The sequence below is a fragment of the Dromaius novaehollandiae genome, chromosome W (genome assembly GCF_036370855.1).
Source record: "Dromaius novaehollandiae isolate bDroNov1 chromosome W, bDroNov1.hap1, whole genome shotgun sequence".
Taxonomy (NCBI): Eukaryota; Metazoa; Chordata; class Aves; order Casuariiformes; family Dromaiidae; genus Dromaius; species Dromaius novaehollandiae.
Genome location: NC_088130.1, coordinates 40,403,647 through 40,428,135, shown reverse-complemented (window position 1 = coordinate 40,428,135; position 24,489 = coordinate 40,403,647). Strand labels below are relative to the sequence as shown.

Sequence of the window (24,489 nt, the reverse complement as noted above, 5' to 3'; positions counted from 1 at the left end):
CTGCCAAAGTGGCGTTGTGAAGGGAGCCTGCTTGAGAGACAGCTGATGGCACAGTCATGCCCAAGGCTACAGCTCAGCTCGTGGTTTGTGGCCTCTTGTTGCCTACAGGGTGGCAGGGCTAACCAGATGGCAATGCACCAGTAGACAGGAAAGTTCAGTTTCCCAAGCTTTCTCAAACTTATATTAGCCAGCTTTTCTAATGCCTTCCTGAATACTGCTACTCCAATTCCCAAGTCCCTCCTTCAGCACATGGAGGAATAAAATCACTACAACAGTAGCAATCTATCTAACCCAAGGTGCTGGGACTGAACACAAGATATATTGACATGACAGATGATCTTGGTGGCCAGCAAAAGAAATAATTTTACCTGCTTTGAATATGTGGTAAGAAATAGCTAGAAGTATTCCCATTAAGTCTATGAATTTATGAATTAATCATTTCAGAATCTATGTATATTTTAAAGGGAGGATGAAGTCAGAAAATAAAAAAGGGTATTATTGGCCTCTGAGTCAATGAGCCAGAAGACATTAGCATATGCAATCTTTACTGTAATTATTTAACATTTTTCAGGCTGCTGTGTTAACCTTTGGAAAAGTAAACAATGGAAAGTTACATGACTATTTTCAACAAAGTATGAGTCAGAATTGCCTTTTTTGTCTTTTTTACATGGAACAATAATCTCATTGCTCAAAGCACTTTGACCTGATTCTTCACTGCCTTCTAGCTTGTGCAGACATTTTTATCTTTACAAAGAAAATGCAAAATAGACAGAAAAAAACCTTCTTAAAGAAGGTGAATAATGGGGTTCCCATGCATTGAAATAGGTGCACAATTCTCCATACTAGACAGTACCTTATTTTTATTACTATATATATATTTTTTTAATTTTCACTTTGATCACTCACACTAGCTGTGTGAATTTGTTTTCTTTTTTTCCCCCATCTTCTCTCTGTAGTTTGTTGTGTTTTGTCTAGAAGCAATTGAAAAGTTTCTGGGGCAGAATGTGACTTTTTTTTTTTTTAACTGTGTAATTCCCGCTACTCTCAAGATGCACCTATCTAAATTCTTATCTGTACCTGAGCTCCCATTTTCGTCTCCTTGCCTCTTTTAGCCTTTAATATGCAGGTATCTCTTCTTTATTGTAATAATGGCTATCTGATACACTGTAGATGATAAAACCCCTAAGTAATATGAGTACTAAGAACTATTCCAGCTTCCAGAGAACTTGCTATTTTGGGCTCAGTGACTAGCTTACTATAATTCAGTGTTGCATGTAGGCTCATAAACCCCTGTGGAAGTGTGAGTTTGGTAAGAAGACAACTATGGGACACCAGCTGAGCAGTGAGCCATGATGTACATGCGCCTTCCATGCAGGTACTCTGGAATCCCTTCATTGTAATCCCTCCCAAAGCCATTGGAGATGGCCAGTCTTAGACCATTGTCACAGGAAGAAACATATTATGGCATTGCCCTTGAGGTAGCAATATGCCTTGCTTGACTGAACTGATTGCACAGCCACAACTAGATGAACTTATCAGGCTACTTATGTGAATATCTGTATCTTCACAGGTACATCCTTGTGAAGAGGGGAAGTTCTATCACCCCAAGTTTATAGATGGAGAAGTGAGGCATTAAGAAGCTCCTGGCTTATTCAAGGTCATACAAGAACTTATGCCTGAAAAGGGAACTGAAACCATGTTTCTCAAGCAACAGTAAAATAACAATAAAATGTCTTAACTACTCAGTAATCCTTCTTCCCTGGTGCAAGTAATAAATAATTAAAATATAGCAATTAATATCCATTCTCAGATGCCTGAATGTTGTCTCAAATTAATATTGTGTCATATTCTGTCTGCTAGTGTAGCAACTACAATTCTCCCTTTTAAACAGCAAGACGTTAACATGGCAAAAATGATTCTCAAAAGTCTGTTGCTGACACTCCATTGTGCACTGAGAAATTCTCAGTCTTGGTGGCAGAGTGATACAAGCAGCACGGTGTTGGTCTTCAGAATTTCAATCAGGTTGCCTGACTAGTAATCGTACTAAAATTCCTGCAGAAATAAAATGATTAGCTATATTAGAAGGATACAGCAAGTACTAATTTATCCCAAATTTATCTGTTTCATGCATGTAAGCCTTTGGCTATCCTCTAATGTGATTTTATTTCAGAAGGGAATAAGCAAAGGTCAGAATCGTAGACAAATCTGTTGACTCATTCCTCACTGACCAAGCAATATACTACATGGAATATATTTGAAGTCATTTTGAGATTAAAGATAACACTTCAGAAGGCCCTTCTGGCACTAAATCAATCATGAAATACCTACCCATAGCTTCCTTACTCAATCTAGAGATGCAGATTCATTTAGCGCTGGAAGATTACATTAAAGGTCAAAGCCAAGCGCAATTAAGGGCTGCAGGATGGGAAATTGAGGAGTCAATTGGCAAATGTCATGTAAATGAGCTTCATGCTTCCTATATGTTGTCCTTCTTTGTTGAAAAGATCTAACTGACCACAGACATTGGGATTGTTCAACATTTGAAGGTGATAGTTACCATGCACAGAACGGGGGCACTTCCTCCTCATACGACTCTGTCTTTGTTCAAGGAAAAACAATATGGCAATTTTAATTTTTTTACTCTTTCTTTTCCTTTATTTTTCCCCTTCTTCTTTCCTTGAATGGCATCTGAAAATGTTGCTAGACTGGAGGTTTGCCATCATTTTGTAATATCTTGCCCCTCTTTATTCTTGTGCTCTTGTATATCCAAACAGCCAAGAAAGAATCTGTGGCACACTTTAGCTAAAATTAGTGACTCTTTTCTCATCAGTACCATGAGTCTACATGCTACGTGAACAAATACGACTTTGACTGTGGAAATGTAAATCATAGGATCACAGAACAATTGAGGCTGGAAGGGACCTCCGGAGATCATCTAGACCAACCCCCAACTCTAACAGGGTCAACTACAGCAGGTTTCCCAGGACTGCATCCACTTGGGTTTTAAATATCTTGAAAATGGAGACTCCACAACCTCTATCACCCACACAGTAAAAAAGTTTTTCTTATGTTCAGATGGAATTTCATGCAGTTCAGTCCATGCCCTTTGTCTCTTGCATTGTCACTGGCCCCCCTGAGAAGAGGATGCCCCTTTCAGTCTTGCTGAGCCCAGTCATATCAAGAATTGTCAGATCAACTCATGCAGTTAGCACACAAATTAGATTTAAAAAAACTAACAAGAACCTTGTAATTTACTTCTGCAGTTCATATTCAAGCTTTCCATTGCAAGCACAAAGGCCAAAGAGACTTTTCTTGATGGAAGTTAAGATTCTCATCTAATATTAAGAATCCCAAGCTGATGACCTAGTAAAACAAACCCACAAAATGTTATGAGAGTTACAAGAGTTCGTCATTATGCCTTCCATGATGGAAAAATATGAACAAAGTTCTTTTTAAGGTAAACCCATATAAATTTCCTCTTAGCTACATTGGTCTTACTGAAGTCTAGGAAGAGCTTACATATCTATACAGAACCGGAATTGCTTTTTGTCATTGTTTTCACATCTGCAAAACAGTGGCCTTTTCCTGAGAAGACAACATGCCTCCTCAAAAATTTGAGGAAGAACAAGCTGTAGCTTTTGACTGTTTAACAGAGTCTTTAAATTATCTTTTCGTTCATATTTGTTTGCACATTGCACAGTAGCTGAACTTGCAAACCCTTAAATGTAAAAGAGGCATACTCTTGCTTCTGTTTCTTCTCTGGATTATGAAGAAAAACTATAAATTTCCCAGAAGTAGATAGACACAATGGGGGCTGTGACTCCCCAAAAGCATGGCCATAGGTGGCATTTGTCTGAGTGTTGCTGGTTTAGGGGAACACAAAGAGCCAAAATTTATTGATGATCCTAGATCTGTAACGACTTTGGGTCATCGTTTAGTGTGTAGCCAGGTCTGATATAAGAAATATGCTAAATTGACTGTTTGGCATCAAAGGAACTCCAAGATGGTTTGCATCCACATTGGAGACCCCCGTCTCCCTCTCTAGATAATTTTGTAAGGGTAAGCTCTTGGCCTCTGACATGTGGGCTGCATTATTATACCACATCTGAAAGGTTTTGTTTAACTTTTATGTGAGAAACTCAATATAAATTGGGCAGTTGGCACTAATATAAAAAATTGCATAAAACCTGTAAATCACAGTTCCATGGCAGTTTCTGGAGTAATAAAATAAAATAACAAGAATGAATCAATGAATATCGCTGTCTGCAGAAGGAGGGATATTTTCTGAGATGACTATTTCGCACATTGCAAGTCACAAAAATAAGTACAGATTTGCTCAAACCCGTTATCAGCTATCAAGAAAGTCACATTTCCCCAGTATAATGTCAGGAGAAGGCTGAAGTCGAAATAAATTGTAGTTATTGAGTAATGGTGCATTCCTGAACAAACATCCCTCAGATAAAATAACAGAATCTGCATCAATCATCAGATGTACCAGAAATAAGTCACCCTCACAACATGATTTGAAAGGATCTACGTCTTTGGAAATAAATGCTTATGCTTTCCCTTGACATTTACAGTGTTTTTCATAAAAGCTGTAGCTTTAATTTTCTGATAGGCTACCATTATTCCTTGACAATGTTCTATTCGAGTGACATTGTCTCTGAATTTTCTGTACATTTTTGCTACTTTCGATCCATCTTGAAATACAGTAAATCTAAAGTTTCTGTCAGCCTGATACCTAAAATGAATCACTCAATGTAGTGGCAAGCATAGGTGAGGATGCTTCTTTTGCCTCAGATTTGCAGTAAATGATTAAAAATAAGTAATTCTCAAGGCACATCTACCCAGATGAGATCTGAAGTCACACTGGCCTCAAGCGTATCTGCAAAGATCACATATTTGAATTACTACAGCCAGGAACTAAGAATTGTTCTCGTCATGAGCCGCAAACCCTGAAAACTTATGAACCTCTTTTGACTTTCTTAAATACTCTTCTGTGAGGTTTAGATGCCCAAACAACCACTGATTCTACTCAGAACATTCAAAAGTAATATCTTCCATAAGAAACTCTCTGTTAGTAGAATCGTAGAGAAACTGGCTTACAGGGAACCGCATTTTGTCTAGCCTGGTATTAAAACCTGAAACAACAGAGACCCCACAGACTTTTCAGGCAGCCTACTCCTGAGCTTTCTCATCCTTACATTTAGAAATCTCTTTCCCCAATCTTTCTTCCTGCAATATGCACCCGTTACTTCTTCTTTTATCTGCTATAGACACAGGGAGCAGATTATTCACTTTATCTTTACAGCACCCTTTTATGATTTAAAGTCTGTCCTTCAATGTATTCTTCTTTAACCAAACGTAATAGGTTTTTCAGTTCCTTCAAGTCATGTTTCCTAATTCCTATCATTCTTATTTTCCTTAAGACTTTCTTTAGCTGGTCTTTACAGCTCTTAAAATTCAGTGCTTGACACTGGGAACAAGCTCAAACAAGACCTTAAACCTTATTCGCCTTTGTGTATGGTTTTGTTTTTGCAACAACGTGTCACTGTTGAATCATGTTCTGGTTGAGTACCCCAGAACTACTCTGAACCAGCTGTTCCCCATTCTGTATTTCTGTAGTTGACCATTTCTGCTAAATTTAGCTTATTGCATTTATTAGAATGATTTTTTTTCCAGATTTTTTTCTCCAGTTAGGCGGATCATTTTAACTTTTATGCATAGCTTCCAAAATGCTTTCCTCTCTCCTAGTTTTGTGTTGTCTAAGAACTTAACCGTATTTTCTATTCCGTTGTCCAGGTTACCAATAAAAATATTGAAGATTATCAACTTTGACTAGCCCTGGAAAAACCCCAGTTGATATGTGCTTCTATTTTCACAGTGAGCTATTGACTTCCTAACCAGTTTTGAAAACATATTACAATAGTTTCATCAAGACAATGTTTTTCCTAGCTTGCTTATGAAGAAGTTCTTTGTGCCACTATCATTCTCCCATCCTGCTGGGAACAGCCCTACTGGGTTTGGAAAGTTTTTCTTGTTGTCTGATTTGATCAAAATGGGACATATAATAAAGTACAGATGAAATCAGATATGGAGGTTGCTTTTGAAAAATCTAATGGTTTATTCTTTTCTTACACAAAATAAATATAGAAGTTCACCAGCCTACCTGCCTGACTTGCTAGTAAAAGTGAAATCCCAATTTGGACAACTACTCTAAAACTATATAATCAAAGCTTTAAAGTAACTTAAGTTACAGTGACCTGGCAAATATTTAAATTTTGTTCCAGAAACCCTCAAACATTTTATATCTGAAAATAACAATGATGTGTTTGGTAATCTTTCAGGTTAGGCATGAAATTAAAAATGCGGAGCCTCATTACTGCATGTACAGCATCCCAGCTGTGAAAACAGTCTGAAGCCACGTCAGGCAATAAGGAGTGTTTACCAGAAGGTGGCAGCCCCATTATGGTCTGCACTACATGAACACACTCTCTCTCTCTCTCTCTCACACACACACACACACACACACACACACACACACACACACACACACGTACGTATTACTGGAATTTCAGTCAAGTAACTACCGCACCTATTTGAATATTATTATTGCCTGACATGCTTCTTATAAATCTCTTGGTTGGGCCCAACACTATAATGTTTTCACAGATATTACAAAATGGGAAATTTTGGAATGTGCTTTTCCCATTTCTAAGCAGTTTTTTTAATGCTGTGTATGACTCAGGGTTTTTTTCTGCTTTTCTGAAAGTATGTTTATGGAAAAAATAATCACTACATAGATATTTTGGGGCGTGGCATGTATTTTCTTAAATATTAATAGATGAATGGTTGTTCAGTTCCAGTTGAAGAGTTTTGGGAATCGTTTTACCAATGAATGCTTTTTTTCTGCATTAAACAAATTCTTCTGCATGTAAAGTCTACAGTTGCAGGCCTTGATTGCTCCAGTTTTTGTAAATGTGCATAACCTTACTTGAAAGAATACCTTACTGACATCAGTGAGGTACTAATGTCTATAAAGCTACACACATTTACAGGTTAGGTGCTTTACATATTGCTTTTTGATCAGCCATGTGAGAAATTGCAGAAGTCATTCTGCAACTAGATGAATGATTTTATTCACTGAGTCCTATCTGAGTTTCTATAGATTTCAGTGAATTACTAATGTAAGTAAGGTTTTTTATATATTGTTATGTAGGATCAGAATATAACAGCACACTGGTATTGTGCCATTGCTTTTGTGCATATGATCTTCTAAAACACAAATGCCAAGCAGTGATAGCCACTAACTAGGAGAATAATGAATCACCATTTTTAAAACAATGGAGGTAATAGTCCGTGTGCTAAAAACTGCAAATCACCAGTGGGCTGCCATTTAACACAATCGATTTTCAATCATCAGGCTCTGAAAAATGAATTACACTTTCTAACAGGGCTTGTGAGCATATGTGTACACATATGCATAGAAATACACAGACTCACTGCTGTGTATGCCTATAGACATTATGGTAGGGAAGGAATACTAAATGTAAAGGAATGTTATTTGTAATAGATGCCATTGTATCTTATGGTACACTGCACTAATACCTATTGATACACTTGACAGGAGAAGTCATCAGGTAATGTGATATAAGCAGCGTAAATTAACATGACATAACACATGCAGAAGGAAAAAAAAACAAAAAAGAAAGACTTGCCTAATACATTTACTTGTAAAAGTATAGACCAGGAGTGATCAAATCCAAATTTCAACTATCTCTAAATAACTTTTTTCATTTCCCTCTGGAGTACTTTGAAACATTTGTCTTCCACTACTTAGATTTCTTCCAAACACATTTCTAATCTAACCTGTCTCCATTGCCCATATGGTCGTTGTACATGATAAGCATTTAAAGGAATTAGGCGATATTATTAATGGAAAGCTGTCTCAAGATAATGGTCTTCTGCTATTAGACAAATGCCAAGATGACATTTTCTGAAGCAAGAAGCATATATCTAGTGACATTCTTCTATTCTCATGATTTTATTTCTATTATGCCAGACTATTAATGATGTGGATTCTGTCACCACATGTGCCCTGCTCTAGAAATGGCAGTGGCTCAACGTGCCATTCATGGAAAGCTCACTTGCGGGAGCTCAGTGGCCTTGCAGAGACTCTCATCACTGCTGCTGGGGTTGGACCCCGGCAGCAGCTCCTCTGAGTCTCAATTCCAGGCTGGGATGAGCTAAAATGAAAGCCACCTATGGAAAGGCCATAGCCACCTGTGAAGCATAGCTTCAAATCAATTAGCCCATTTGCCGCTGTGGCGTTTTACCTTCCTAGAGTTTCATTTGTAAACTTCGCCTGATGAACGGGAAGGCAGGGTTCCTTCTCATTTTAGCTGTTAACTCATGCATCATGTTAACAACCTCCTATGATCATATTTCATATAACACTTGAGAAAAGTTTTCAAACTATTCTGCGTAGTCTTCAGTCTGATTACTGCTCTGTGATTTCCTAATGCATCTTTAAAATGTTTGTCTTCAGAGCCATTGATCATGTTCAAGATTTCCTCTGTATTGTACTAATTAAAAGGAAACAAAGAACGTGTTTTCAAAGCAAGGGAATGAGGAGGACATGGAAATTGTTTGTTCCATTAAGTGTGGTGTTGTAATTCAATTTACCATTCAGACAGTGACGAAAATCAGGAGCGATCAAAACACAGAGAGCTTGATTTTGTGAGGTATTTTAGTACCTATTTGCTCCTTTAGCCACTGAGAATAACGTGCAGCTTCATTGCTGGGTTTAGGTGCCGAGGACATGTCCTCAGTGGGAGCTGTGATGACGGAGGAGTTCCAAAAAAGCTTAGGAAGAGGGAGCATGTAGCTGGTCACAGAGCATAAAAGCAGTCACAGAGTACATCCAGACTGATGTACGCCTGCCTAAATTCCTGCCATTTCATTGGCTTCTTTAGAGCTACGAGAATTGACATCAGCTAAAGATCTACTACTGAATAAACAGTCTGGTGGACCAAAAAACCACCTTACTTTCCCCAAAAAGAGAAAGCACAGTCCAGCAGATATGTGTGTGAGGTCTGAGGAAGGCGGAGACAGATGACATGCACAGAAAAGGAAGATGGAGAGGGTTTATGACCTTTTATTAGCCGTCAGAAATAATTTGACACTTTCTTTGTCTATGGCTAGCATTGAAAAGATATTCAGGGACTGAAAAATGGTTTAACAACAGGACATTCCCTGTGACAATGGAGTTTTGGAAGCAGTGGCAGCTTTGAAATCCTTACTACTGAACATATCTTCTCTCCTGCCATAATATTTGTACAAAAATCCCTTCACTTTCTCAGTAGCTGCTCAGTAATGACAAACAAAGTATAAATTTGTGGATATTTGCTGCAGAATGATTTAACAAGTCTTTGGAAACAGATATTGGTGGCAAATTATGTTAAATAAAAGCTGAACCGCTTTTTACCACACCTAACAGACACTTAAAAATCAGAAAGAACCTCCCCTAAAAATCTAAGTTAAGAAAGGAAAAAAAAGTTAGCTGATACCTTTTAATGGTAAAACAGATTAAAGTTACCTTCTACAATTCAATTGCACCTGGATTAGTTACAGATGTTTAGAATTAAAGAAAAAAAATCTTTTGAAAAACTATTTGCAGTATCCACTAGGTGGCATACAGTGACCATGTTTAGGTTGTCTTATCTCCACAAAACCTCCCATTCATAGAGCAGATAAAGAACTGCATTATTAATTTATACCACTGCATCCACTCTACACCTAATATTTGTTTAGCCAGCTGTTTCCTCTAATCCTCCTTCAATGCTATTGATTGAAATCCTAAGTATATTCAGACTCTTTTTTCCCCCAAAGAACATTTTGTTACCTGCAAATTACAAGCTACCTTTTCAAGCGCCGGACTGTATGCTGCAGTTACTGACAGTGGAGACAGAATGTCTAATACTTCCTCACAAGCAACAGAAGACGCTTGTAATATGAAAATGACTTTTTTCCCAAAAATGTACTTTCAATTTGTAGGAAACTTTAAATAATGAAATACACTGCCAGGTTTACAATGAAACATAGAAATGCGAAGTATTTCAATCCAAGGATAGTTTAACCACTGCTTTAGTGCAAAGGCAAATGAAAAGCAAAAATATTAATTTCAGTCCTAACTCTTTAATCCTTGCAGCGAATTGGAATATATTTAAATGTAAGCAATTGCAAAGTCGCTCTTCATTCGAAGATCTCAAAGACCTTTCTAAAGGTGGTCAATATTATTTCCTGGTTTTTATTGAGAGGCAGGGAGGTTAAGTGACCTGATTAAGTAAGTATTGATATTAGCTCCAAAGCCCAGACTGTGACAAATAGTGGGCAACGGTATTTCATTCAGTCACATTTCTACATAAAAGCAGAGAGACTGGAGAGCTCTCAATGCAGTGAAAATTGTTCCTCTCGCCCGATTACAAATTGTAAAAACAAAAATGCACTACAGCATAGCACAGGAAACTCCCACCCTTTTCTGAAACCTCTCCTCCATAAACCCAAGCCTTTGTACTACCTTAGTTTTTTTGGTTTTTTTTAATGCCTACTAGTTATTTTAACCACGCTAACAGAAAACGAGAAGAAACTGAACCCGTTAGGTATATAATGAAAGGATGCTTTGCTGTGGAAATCTGTTACATTACCCTGTCAGTCATGTCTCTACATAGGACATTGCTATAGCTAATACTTCACTTCATAATGACATGGGAAGGGGGTTTCTCTTTCTCATTAGACTCTGCTTAGACATTTAGGGATCTTATTATGAAGATAGGCCTTTTGGCACATTTTCAGTGCAGACCAACAGTGTCTTGATTATTACTTTGACATTTTTATTACCTATTTAGCTTGAAATAATTGTTCCCTACAAAATTATTTTTCTCATTTTGTTTGAACTGCTATGTTGAAAAGTATCATGAAATTATCTTTCTTTTTGTTCCTTCCTGCTTTATTTCTTTCATTTCCTTTCCCTAGTTACTAGGACACTTAATACAGGTAAGCACATATAGTTTAGAGTATCAGATAATGCCTTCAGAGTAACTCCACTTAGCTATGCTTTACAGGAGTTGAAGATCTGCCTCCATTAGATATGAAAAACCAAGCAAAGCATGAGCTGGCTCTTTGTAGCACGAGGATCTGGCACTCCATATGACACTCCTTGGCATGAGACTGCTGAGTCCTGGCTCTCCCTCCACAGGAGCCGATAATAATTTCCCTGTTCATAATACATTTTTCCACGTGCTGAAAATACTTAGGCTCTAGAAACAGTGCTTATTGAGAGGGTGTGTATCCATAGTTACACAGCTTCACTGCATCTATGTTTTCAACTACCACATCATACACATTCCTAACAATGTTTTCCTAACAAAACAATGGAAATCTTTCTAGATAACTTCTTTCCACATCCAGGCACTAAAATAGCCTTAGTAATCTTAATACACTACATTAATAATCCACAGGATTCTCTTGCGCACATCGCCAGGTTCCCAGAGTCTCCTTGAGGAGTTAGATGAGTTTATGACATCACACAGCAACATATACTGCAATATTTTCTCCCCCCAGAGACCCTAGCAATAATCAACCCCCTTCCTAATGATATGCAAATAAAAAGCAATGAACAATTTGAACATGGAAATTAATTCAAACCCTTTATATCTGAACCTACCACACAAGTAGTTTTGCCATCAGAAACATTTCAGATTACACCTCTCTCTCACCAAAAAGCAAACAAACAGCCAATGAAACTATGTAGTTATCACAGCTATGGACCAGCTAACTTTCAGTTACATGTTCAAAGTGCTATGGCATCCCAACTTTCTTGGTGAGTTGAGATGATACAGAAACCTGTGCCAAATGTTATTCAGGCTTTCTTTCACAATAAATAGCCGCATGTGACATCGGCATATAATTTATCACATAATATCAAAATGATTTCCCTTCTACCTGGATAGTCTGTGCTTTATACAAATGCACTCCCAGCCCTTCAAATTCTTGCTCAGTCTACTGTCCTCCTTTTTCTATGTCCTAAAAGCTTCTAAAAGTATCCAACAGATGGAGAAATCCCTCAAGAAAGATGAATATCTGTGAGATGTGTAATCCCATAGGAGGAAGCCATAGGTCTGAGGTATACAACTTTTATATTTCAGACTGAATCTGCAGTTGCAATATGATCTCTCCTTTGGTAACACGGAGCACTTAAAGTCAAATGCATCGAAGTTAGGCAGTTTCACTATCCGTCTTTCCCCCCTCACCCCCCTTCGCTGCCAAATTAGATTGCTTGAAAATCCTTCAGCACAGCTCTGGAGCTGATGCCACAGCCGTGGCTTACTGGATCCCCATCCGATTTGAAGGAAGAAAAGAGTAAAAACCTTTCCCAGAAGTTGGGTTGATTTTTTACCTTGCGCGGAGCTCCAAAGTTAAGATGCTCTCACAACTCCCCACCAGTGTGAAAGCGAGGACAGCCCAGTGCGGAGGAAGTTTTGGTGCTCACCTTAAGTTGGGGTGCGCGTGTGAGTGCCTATGTCCCGACTGTCCCTTGGTGGCTCTGGGTGGCAGAGGACCTGATTCAGGGAAGGGCGAGCCACTTTCTCACCGAGAGCAGAAGGAAAGCAACACGTCATGAGTCGAGTACGCCTCCGAGATGCCTTAATTACGGCTCGACGTGCCTTCCCTTCAGCCCCCAGGAAGGCGAGGAGAAAATAACCACCCCACCCATCCCACCCCCCGCCCCGGCGGTCACACGCGCGCACAGACAGGCGCGCACACACACACGCACACGCACACACACAGGCGCACAGGCACGCACACACACGCACACACACACACGCACACACACACACACGCACACACACAGGCGCACAGGCACGCACACACACGCACACACACACACGCACACACACACACACGCACACACACACACACGCACACGCACACACACAGGCGCACAGGCACGCACACACACACGCACACGCACACACGCGCGCACACACACACACACACACACGCGCGCGCACACACACACGCACACACACACACACAGGCGCACACGCACACACGCGCGCACACACACACACACACACACGCGCACACGCACACACGCGCGCGCACACACGCACACACGCGCGCACACACACGCACACGCACACGCACACGCTGTCCCGCCCGGGACCCGGCGACGTCCCGGCGCCTGCAGCCCCGCGTCCCGCCGCGCTGCCCCGCGCAGCCCCGCGCCGCGCCGCCCTCCCGCGCCGCCCCCAGAAGTGCCCCGCGCCGCGGCCGAGCCCGAGCCCGAGCCCGAGCCCCGCGCTACCCCCACCACGCGGCACGAGCGGCCGGCGGGCCCTTGTGCGGGGGCGGCTGGCTGCGGGGTGGGAGACTCCCTGCGAAACATGATACTTCTGACCACTCGCCTCTGCTGGCTCCCAGCCCCCGCTCCCTACTTACCCCCCACCCCACCAACTCCGAGGGTGGGAACATGTTTCCAGAAAGGGAGAAAGTGCTGGGGGTGGGGGGGAAGGGGAGGAAACAGCTGGATCTAGCAGGATCCTGTTGTGTTTTTGTTTTACCCCCAATTCCCAATTGAATTATCAATCCAGGAAACAAGTCCAGCTTCTGTTATCGCTCCCCAAATCCCGGTCACTCCTTTACTCTCGGAGCACGCGCATCACAAAACCTAAAACCGGGCAACCGTTGGCCCCAAGTCTTTACATTCAAATTTCTAAACACCAAATCAAGCCAAATTGTTCCTCCAGCATCAAAAATATCTGGACGATGGTGCATTTCACATCGGGAAGCATTTTTCCCACCCCAAGGAGTGTGCTAATCTATGCAATTTTTGGCCCCAAACCCCTAAATTTCATGGCATGAAAAGCATACACATTAAACCTTGACTCTTACAAGAGCAGACAAAAGGTGCTGCCATTGTTGTATCTCTGCATGTGACCATTATTTAAAAAACAAATCAACCAACCTAAACAAAAAATAATAACACTGCCCCTGCCCCCCCTGCCCCACGCAGCCTTGATGTGTGTTACAGCCTGGCAAACTGGGGCCTAACTAATGTTATATTCTTTGAAAATAAGTGTAGCTGCTCTTCCTTCAATTGAAAAAAAGAAAAAACCCCAGTGCTTGGAGCTGCCTCTCCAACAGCACTAGAACACGTGTGCCTGTTTCCTCAGCCCCTGCATTCTGTTAGATTAGAAAACACAGGTAACCCAGGCAACTTCATCTTGTGGATTCGTTTTATTCTTTTCTTCCCTTTCTCAAATGCTAAACAGTAGAGTGTAACCATGTCGCAACAACTGCAACTCTCCAGCTTCATTTTTCAGCTTGAACCCTGTTAGCTTTTATCATTGTGGGTGTCAAGCTCTCAGCCTGCACCATCAAAAGAGACTGCAGCTCATCAATCCTACTTGATCAGGAAATGCCAGAGCCTAACACATCCTGGTGCAAAAACATGTCTGAAGCCATCGTTTTTACCAGATTCATCAAGCAGGGGTCAGCCACCGCTGCATGTGATCAGACGCTTCACAGCAGATCGCCCTGAAAAAGTTCAGTGTTGTAGGACTTTGCCTGGAAATATTAAGGTATCAGCTCAGGGTTATTGTGGCCAGTAAAAATGCACACAACGTACATACATCAAATGTAAAAAAAATTAGGTAAGGGTGGCTAAAGGTGCCTCATTTCGAATTTTAGGGAGGGAAGGCTAAGGCTGAAAGCTGCATGATCTCCAGTGATCTGAGGGCCAGATCCAAATTCATCCCCAAACTGCATCAGAACTGGGATGTTTTTGCTACTGTAAGAGTCTCGTAAGTCTCGTATTGGGGAAGCTGGGGATAAAGTTTCCCTGGCTGGATTGGGATTCAGGGATTGCATCTTGATTTTTGTGCTGATCCTGAGTATCTTTCTGCCGTAGAAATAACTCCCTTTTTGCTTGTGCGTCCCAGACTTTGGGCCAAGAATTAGCAAGATGGGGCAGATTTGGGTTTTTAGAGAGGAGGCGTCAGCGCTGAGGAGGTTTCTATCAGCCCTCAGTGATATGTGCATGTGTGTGCATGCATGTGTGCACATGCATGCGTGTGTGTGTGTGTGTGCGTGTGCATGTGTATGTGTGCATGCGCATGTGTGTGTAAATGTGGGCCTGCGTTTCAGCATTTTGGGTGATCCCAGTCCCAGGGCTGTATCTGTGGCATGCCTGGGGGGTGCCTGAGGACATAGCTGGCCTCAGCATCCAACAGGACCCAGTATGACCCCGGACAAGCACAGACACCCCCAAAATAACATGGATGGGGAGCAGGGCCTGGGCCTCGGCCCTCCCTGCAGAACAAAGGGACGTTTCTTTATAACCCCGGGGAGAATATATAGGCCCATTGATTCCCACCTCCAGCCAGCGGCCTCCGCTGGAGAGGAAGCGGCCTCATATTTCAATAACAGAGGGAGCTTTGATGGGGCAGGGAGTGAAAACACCCCTCCGGCGGGGCGGCGACGGCGGCGGGGCGGCAGGAGCCCGGGCAGCCCCGGGACACCGTGGCGGGACGCGTCCCCGCCGGGGCTGGCAGGGCCGGGGGCTGCCGGGACCCCCGCCTGCCCGGCCGGCCGGCCCAGGTCTCTGCGCCGCCCCTGCTTCCCGTGCTGCAGAAACAAGCGTGAAGTCCCTGCAGCTCAGGAAACGCTGCGAGCGTGATGCAGAGCAGGCGTTTTACCCAGCTTTCCCACCGCCGTTATATTTCCTTCCCCAACCCTCTTTTTTTTTTTTTCCAGTAAACAAAAACATAAAAAAGCCTCTCTCTTTTTTTTTCCCCTGGCTTTTTCCTCCTCATAATAGTCAAAAGACTTTGAAGAAGTTAAAAAGGGTCATGCCAGATAGAGCATTGAAAAAGACTCTGGGAAATTGAAATGTCTCGGGAAAACTATTGCAATTAAACTGGGCTGGCTGCTCATTCCCAGAAAGTGATGGAATCAAGCTAATTTACACCACTGGTGCTCTGATCTGATAGCTATGCTGTGGCTTTTAGATTAGTAAGTCTTTCAGGGGCCCTAGCTTTTTTTTTATGAGACAACAGTAAATAAAAAGAAACAACAGAAATATCCCAGAAATTGAGCCTGTATGGACTTTCACTATATTTTCCAATTATAAATCAGAAGCAAGTAACTAGAGAACAATACAACTGGAAGTCTCATATAAATCCCTCTAAAAAATCTTAAAAATAAAATTCATTCCAGCACATTACAGCATTTGAAAACTTGATGATGGAATGCTATCAAATATTATCAATGCAACATTAGCTTTTATAAATTAGGAAGGCAACAAGCTTTTCTCATGTTGATCCTGGACTGAGTGAGGCTAAAATGCTCCTTCATTGTGGAATTAAAAGCTTATGAAAAATTGCCGTAAGTTACAATGTCACCACTGTGATTCCATAAAACCCACAAGCAGCACAAGTGAAATATCTGTTCCTTCTTTCCTTAATGGATATGGAAGCGGAAAGAAAGTAGTGGCATGTGGGGATTCCTCTGTATTCTATTGTTCAGGAAGTCCTTAGCTGTGCTTTTGAGGGTGCAAAATGACTGAGGTTTTTCCCTAAATCTTTTACAAAAAACCCCCCCAGTTCAGTACATATATGAGAAACAGAAATACAAATAAAAATGAATTAGCTTATAAAATTCCATTGTTTTGTTTTATTTTATGCCATTTTTTTAAAATTCTGAAATCCACATGCAATTTTATACTGGGTTTAGGGAAGTTACAGTCACAGCTAGACGCATGGCTACAAGTCTAGTGTAGATTATTTACTCAAAAGTAGTCTGTGGCTGAGGAAGTTCCTATGCTTCTGGTTGCTGGATACCAGGAGCATATATCAATGAAAGACCCATTTTTTCTGCTTGCTCTCTTTTTCGTAATCACTCTACAGCTGCCAGTGCTAAATATTATTCCTGAATAGGATGCTGGGCTAGAGGGACATTGTTTTGAACCAGTGCAAATGTTTTCATGTTTTAAGTTCTAGCATGATGAATCTTGCTAGATGAATGTTGAACAAAGATTGTAGTTTCAAAATAAGCATAATGTTAATTTGAAATGTGGCTCAGTCATAATGGCATTTTAAGAATCTAGGGTTAAAAAAAATGTTCTGTACAGAACAGGATGAGCTATTATGCACTGTCTCAAAAGTAACTTATCTGATCAGCACTTCTCTCACACTTGGAGGCCTAATCTGCATTTCTTGATTGTGGTGTTTCTGTACAAATGCCACAGAGAGTTTTGGAGAGATGCTCCCTTAGCTCTAGCTGAAGGATAGTTCCTCATGCAAATCATTCCCTACACATTCATCAGCTGTATAAAACATCCGTAACAGCAGGATCATATCTATACTACTGACAAAAGATGTTTCATTCTCTTTTTTTTTAGAAGAACATTTTAGATTTCTTTTTGTAATATCTGACTGTGAAAGCATGTGGAATGAAAGCTATTTACCTTAAACCCAACCCAGACAAGATGAACAGATATTGTGTTTGCTCTTACCTAGGAGCACTGCCATGACCAGCAACTTCATAGTCCTACTGATTATTGTTCTTCACCTCAGATGAACAGCAACAGAGCGCCAACTCCAAAATATGTTCAGTATCATTGTCCCAATTATTCTGAATTTATTTTTCAACATGGATGTCAGGATGCTATTCACTGCAAAATCAAATATTGTAATTCATGCTGCATAGGGCCACTTTTGAAAATCATCTGGAAATGCCCACTGGCACCACTTACAATTGACTATTTTTCAAGGTTTGAGGAAAAGCATACTGGGAAAAAAGTAGCTGAAACATAGGCATCTGATAAACCACAAAAGTACGAGAGGAAGAGTTTCATTTTGGGGGGGGGGGGTTCTTTTTTGTTTGTTTGTTTTGAACAGGTTCTTAAACTTTCTTCATTTTGGACTGATGAGTTCTTGAGTTATCGAGTTTTCAAGCACCTAAAAGTTCTGCCGTCCTGAAGTGCTTCATACAAGTTTTCAAATCACAGTAGCTGGTGTAATTACTATTCTTTTTTTTTGGTGCAACCATCAAAACACACACATCTGATACAAAAATTACAGTTCCTCAATATTGGAATGTACTCTGTTTAGGATTTTCAAAAAATCAGGTTTCAGCACACATGGTTAGTGAAATTCCTCACCCACAGGAAATTTATTGTCTGTTCTTGTTATTCAGCTGTTCTTAATTCTTAATTTACAGTCTTTTTCAAATTTCATTATCATTCTTCTTACACATAACTTATCTTCCTGATCAGTAATGAGTGTGTTAAATGATACCAATCCCAAAGGCACCTCAAACACTACCACCTTCCTATGTTCCCTCAGTTCTGTTTACTGCCACTCATCATTATTTTAGGTTGCAGTCATTCAGTTAGCTTCCAGTTCTTGTGATAGTGATCTTCTTTAGCTAGACAGTCTTAATAACTGTGAATCGCATTCCCTAAAGAATAATAAATGACTAGCTGAAACTCCAGGGCCCTGACAACTAATCCTTAGCTACAATACTCAGTGGAGTAACCTGACAAGATGTGCATGATCTTTGTGTGCTTAAAAAAAAAAAAAAAAAAAAAAAAAAAAGTTTACCTTAACTGTTGTCCTCAGTTGTCATTGAGTTCAAAGCTAGCTGTTGTAGCTGTGTAGTTATAGCTTAGCACTGATTTTCTTTTGGTAATATATTCACATTAAGTGAGATGTTCAGTGTTAATCCAGAATAGAAAAAAGCTGTTAAAGAGTCTTCTTGAAAGCAAAAATGAAGCACGCTTGATCCTGCTGAGGAAGAAGACATACAGTAAAAGCTAGTATATGGTGAAAAGTGTAGGTTATGAACACCACTTCTACTTAGAAAATTCAGCAGAATGGACACGATGACTCACCAGTATAAAGCCACAAAAATCTACAGAAAAGAAGAGAAGAACCTACTCATTTTAAAATATAACTTATATGTTTATGAAAATGCATTACTTAAAAAGGAGCACTAAACAAAAATACAAACAAGCGGAGAAATCGAGTAAGATACATAAAAGTTAAAAATGAAAACAAAAGCCAACATATTAAAACACTAGTTTTCCAAACTGACTGACAATAAAGGAAATGATTTTATGCCAACTGAACAGCCGGCTTTTCCATTTGAAATTATTTATATTTTCTCAGCATATAGTATTTTTTCCTTCTTTTCACAAGTTAGGCTTTTTACAGTTTGAGGGTGTTCTCTCCAGACTAATTGTCAGGTTTTAATGAGACTGAGGTTGGGACATTCATAGCTGTTTAATAATCCTAGCTATATAACTTTTTCTTTTTACAATAGTCTCATTTCTGCTTGTAAAGAAATGGAACACCAAAGAAAGTTCACAAAAGAATACAGACTATATCAGTTCTGGCATCAGTTTCTCTTGAGATAGATATATGGGTTATGTAAAAGTAATTCACATGGTCTGCATCTTGCCTGATAATATCAGGAGAATCATTTTCCTATAAATACACTTTTGACTTAGTTCTTCATCACACAACCTTTACACATTTTCCTCAAGAACATTCATTCATTTTATCTTCTGATCTATGTTTTCTTTGCCTTTGGAAGTTGATTGGTCTTATCATAAACTTTGGCCAGCTCTAGGCTTTTCTGAGAAATCTTTTAATATTAATATTGTGTTTTTCAAGTAGTTGTACCTCTGCAACACACCAGGCCAGTCATATATTCTGTTCTAATCTTCTCTAAGCTCTATATGTTGTTTTCTAAATCATGTCTCTGTTTTCCTAGGAGATCCTGAAGATGAACTGGTGAGATGGAAATAGATTGTGATCAAGAAGCAAAGAAGGTGGTATGGAAAGAAGGAAGACAAAAAAAAAAAAAAAAAAACTTCGCGATGTATTAGGTCATCTATAAGCAGAGTCAGAAAACTGTTTTTCCTGTCAACTCGCAAGTTAGCAATAAAAATACTTTGCACTTATATCAAACCTCCTGCACATCTCAAAGGTCCCACAACGAGCACTGCATAGTGGCACACCCCCCAAAATAAATAGATTTTGTTTCATTAGATAGGAGAAAACTAAGCCTTGAAAACTAAGCCTTGAAATATTTCTCAGAAAGTAATGGAAGTAGAAAATTGTTTGAGCTAACCTTTCAACTGCAAATCCAGTAGTGTTTTAGATACCTTTTAAGCTACCAACTTCAATTGTCTTAAATCTTGATTTATCAGATAGCCATTAAGATGAAAGATTTGTCATTAACTTTACATTACTTGCTTTGCTTTCACCACAGCCATTTGTTAAAAGTAGTGTATATGTTTTCATTGTCAATGTGACTCACCAAAATAGTTGAAGAACGTCCACTCTGCCTGTTGAAAAGTCAGCAATTTCTGTGTGTGTGAGAAATGCTTCATGCCGGAAGGATCACAGGTATTCTTCTCCAGAGGCTAGAAAACAGTTTTTCAATCCGTATGAACATGACTGATCTTTGGTATTTGATATCATGAAAGAGATTATTTCAGGCAAATGTGATGTTCCCAAAATTGAAAAAACTGAGCCCAGGGACCGGCCTTCTCTCACAGAAAACCAAGGCAGTTTCCAATCAAAGTTGGACCAATGACAACAAGATGTTGCTGAACTGATGCACCATTCCTGACTGTACTGCCATCTTTCAAACCGTTCGGACAGGAAAATCAGTTCTCCGGACTGAACTACTGGGCAGCCCAGTCCGCAAGTGATAATTTTTTTTCTCGTTGCTGCATGTCCTCCCAAATTATCACAACTGAAGCGGAGAGGAGATGATTTTGGCCACTCTCCAAAATGTCTACTGTGCAGTCTCAATATGGCTATTAACCGGTCTGTGGTACCAGTCTAAAGAATGACAGACAGCTTAGGTTTTGAGTGAAGTATTTTCAAGTTTCTGTTCTGCAGGTAGAGAGCATGCTAGCAAGCATAGATACTTGACATCCAGTCCTGACTGTGTCATGATGTGCTCTGTAAGTCCAGGCCAGCATTACGCTGTGGGAGCTGCTATTTCAAATGTGTTTCTCCTGCACTAACCAGGGCTTTTGAAGGCATTTGTAAATGTGGGAAGTTGTACTTATTTTCAAATGATTGTGTACCAGTGACTCTAAATTTTAGAGCGTGAAGAATTCAGATCATGAAGTTCCTCCAGGAGCCAGCAACCATAGCCACTTTGCTGTCAAAGCAGTAGCAGATACAGCACACTACATTTGCCTGCAGACATTAAGGCAAAAGAGAAGCTGCTGTACAGATGGAGGGAGAGAAGCTTTTGAGTTGGCTTGATCACTTTCTGAGCCCAGCCGGCCTAGAAGCGCGTACGGCTGAAACTGTGTCGCACAGTTTTGGGTCACTTTTTGTTTGCACATATTGCCGCCTGGATTTGCAGATGCAGTCTGAGGTTTGGATGAGTGAATATTTTTGTCATCCAAAACTGCACAAGCTCAGACATCTGCATTTATGAGCTACTCTCAGTAGCTGATCTGGAGAGGCCTTGATAAAAGAATGTATGGCTCTCTCCTCTACCTCATTTTACTGCCTCCATGCTCTGTAAGGAGCTGCTGTATTACACTTACACATACAAACCCCCATTCTTTCTCCATCTTACTGAAACAAGAAGCAGAACATGGTATATCGCTTCTTCTGAGCCAGAATATTCTGGGCAATTATCAACACTTGCTCAGATCGGCAGTTCCATTGAAGTGGGATTTCTAGCGAGAGTAAAGGAATATACTATCTAGTCTCAATTATTATTGCTATTTTAGCTGAATATTTCCTGTAGGTAGGTGAGGTAATATGAACTGCAAGGCTGTCAGTATGTGACTGGTACACCTCTTACATCTCTGAGCAAGGCAATTCATTATTTTTGCTTCCCAGGGGTTGGGAACAAAATTAAGTTTTCTGTAAGAAAAGATTCCCCGAAGGTCCAGAGTGACCTCTTTTCTAATTTTGCGTGATAGAGCCTTCAATCACATGCAACAGTTTTCAGTTAATACATTTCAATTGCTGACAGCATGACATTGTTGGTATTTAGGCTTAAATTCATATTCTGTCAAATCTCTTTATTTTATTTCAATAAAGATCATCTTGATTGTAACTCCCTGGCTCCAGTACTAGGTAGGATTTCTTAAAAATAAGCAGGCAAAGCTCCACTATCACTTTCTTATTTCTTTAGGTAGTGCTTTGTGGTTTCTTATGGAACATGCCTCAAAACGGAGGTGTTTCTATGTTTGAAACATATATTGTATAAGATAAAGCTGTCTGTATGGTTTTATCAAGACTCTACTTCATATTATTGTCTTGAAGTCTAGTACTAATGTTTTTGGGTCCTAGCTATCAAAGAATAGTATCTCCAAACAGTTTGATTGATAGTCATGAGCTGGTGAAAGAGAAGAACATGACAGTCTTTTGTTCCTCTGTTGTGAAGAATTATCTTGGGGCAGTTTGTATAGGCAACAGTTCTGGGGTAATATTAAAACAATGACCTGTTGAGCTTTTCAGGCAATTCAGTTTCGGCTGTCATGTACAGCAGTCTAGAAGTTATTTGTGGTGCTATTGGAAAGTTATGGATTGCATGACTCTCTACAAAAAAAGTACTCACTTTGTCTTTTGAGTCCATTAAATCATTTTCCGCAGAAAGTTTTCTGCCCTGCTGTTTTGTTGTAATGGAAGATCCTTTTCTCCAGAGCAGCATTTTACCTGTGCATATGGCCCTCATAGTATTTTTTGAGAGTATTAGAATCAAGATTAATTATTTCAATATGTATATGCCCACACAGATAATTTTAATAGCCCTTCATGAAGGGCTTTGTCAGCGTAGCTGTACCTACGAACACAAGAATGAAAGTTAGATGTAGTTATTCCCATTTCTTGTTTACTTATCCTTGGAGAAATTGCCATGAAGAATGCCTTGTCTAACTTGTCAAGCTCCACATTTGGATGGAGCATTCCAAAATGGAAGGTCTGTAAATGTAAATATATTACACATATAAACACACAAAACACAGCCACCAAGAACTTAATGATTTAAATGCTCATAAGTGCAGCAACTACACGTTGGAGTGTATTCTCAGCCTGATTTTTAATGTTATAGACTCTTATTTCTCATTTGCTGAATGATTCAATGCTGAAAATATTATATTCATCAGGTTATAAAAATAGGATGACTTTGATCCTTTTTTCTTTTTAGGAGGATTGAAAATCTTTGCAGCTACTGTAAGTGGAAAATCAATATAATAAGAAAATGTTGATTGAACTTTTCATGCAGAAATAGGTCTTTTGAGATTAGTTAGAAACAGAGTCTTGAAGAAACTAGATTTGAAGTTTTTTTCTTTCTAAATGAAGATGATTATTTAAGAAAAACAATTTAAATGGCAAAAAATCTTACTCACCAGGGTTAATATTGGCTTTACCTGCACAAATTCTGAGTAATAACCTTTGCAACCATTCATATGAGAAGGAGAGCCAAATTTTTTTGGAATGCTGAAGTTTTATGTTGGTCAACTATGCCACAATACTAAAAAGGGAGCCATACCCAGTAACAGTCTCTCAGTTTACCCCAACAATACCCATACTTTTGCAGCAAACAAATATACATACATCCTTTACCACATGAGAATATTTACAAGGTACATCATTGGCTTTTGTAGAGGAGCTATAAGAAGGGAAGCAGAGGTAAAGAGATGAAAAATGGAAAAAGAAAACATCTGGTGAAGCTTTGCTGGCCAACAGCCTGAGTGAATAGAAGGATTCTATCATTTATAGAGGATTTAAACTAAAACAGCAATTCAGAATATAACGCTGCAGAACTCCAGTCACAGGGACCCTTAGCTTGAACTATAAAGAGGATCAGGGTATTTAAAAAGAGTTTCCTATCTTCAGAGCTTTTGCTCCTGTGGAGCTTAACCACTAACCATTCACCACAAGCAGCAAGCAAATAACTAGCTTAACTGGCCAGCTAGGATAAGCTATAATAACTGCTTAGATTAAAAAAAAAAAAAAAAAGTCATATACAATTTTATGTTAAAAAGTACAGTGAATAATCACAGTGTTTTCATAGCTTCATAAATATTTTTCACTCCTAAAATACACTTGTTAAATAAGGCATTTTTATTTTTGATTCATTTGCACTTTTAAAAATAATTACTATATGTCTGTGCATGTGTGTGTGTATCTGTCTTTTTTTAAATCTTACTGTTATTTCTGTCCTCACCAGCGAGGAATTCTTTCAAACATGTCATAGTCAATAAACAAACTCCTTTAATCCTTTCCTGTGGTATACACTAATTTTCAGATGAAGCTAATATTATCTTTTTTTTTTTTTGTCTGATTCTTTGTGCGTGCTTTCACTAGGTGATGCCCACAGAGATCAAATAATGTGTTTTTCAGCCTTCCAAACTTCTCTTTTTTGGCTTTCGCT

At 39.7% G+C, this 24,489-nt stretch overlaps 1 protein-coding gene across 7 annotated transcripts in view; it reads right to left on the bottom strand.

Moving 5' to 3' along the window:
• LOC112983665 (hyaluronan and proteoglycan link protein 1) overlaps positions 1–13,520 on the bottom strand; it is a 69,168-nt gene extending 55,648 nt beyond the window's left edge. For 3 of the 7 annotated variants that reach the window (XM_026100925.2, XM_026100924.2, XM_026100930.2), the window contains exon 1: positions 12,551–12,757. The gene's annotated coding sequence lies outside the window, so the exon portion shown is untranslated. The other 4 variants (XM_026100928.2, XM_026100926.2, XM_026100927.2 and 1 more) reach the window with 4 other exon arrangements.
• Between the last annotated feature and the right edge of the window lie 10,969 nt (positions 13,521–24,489).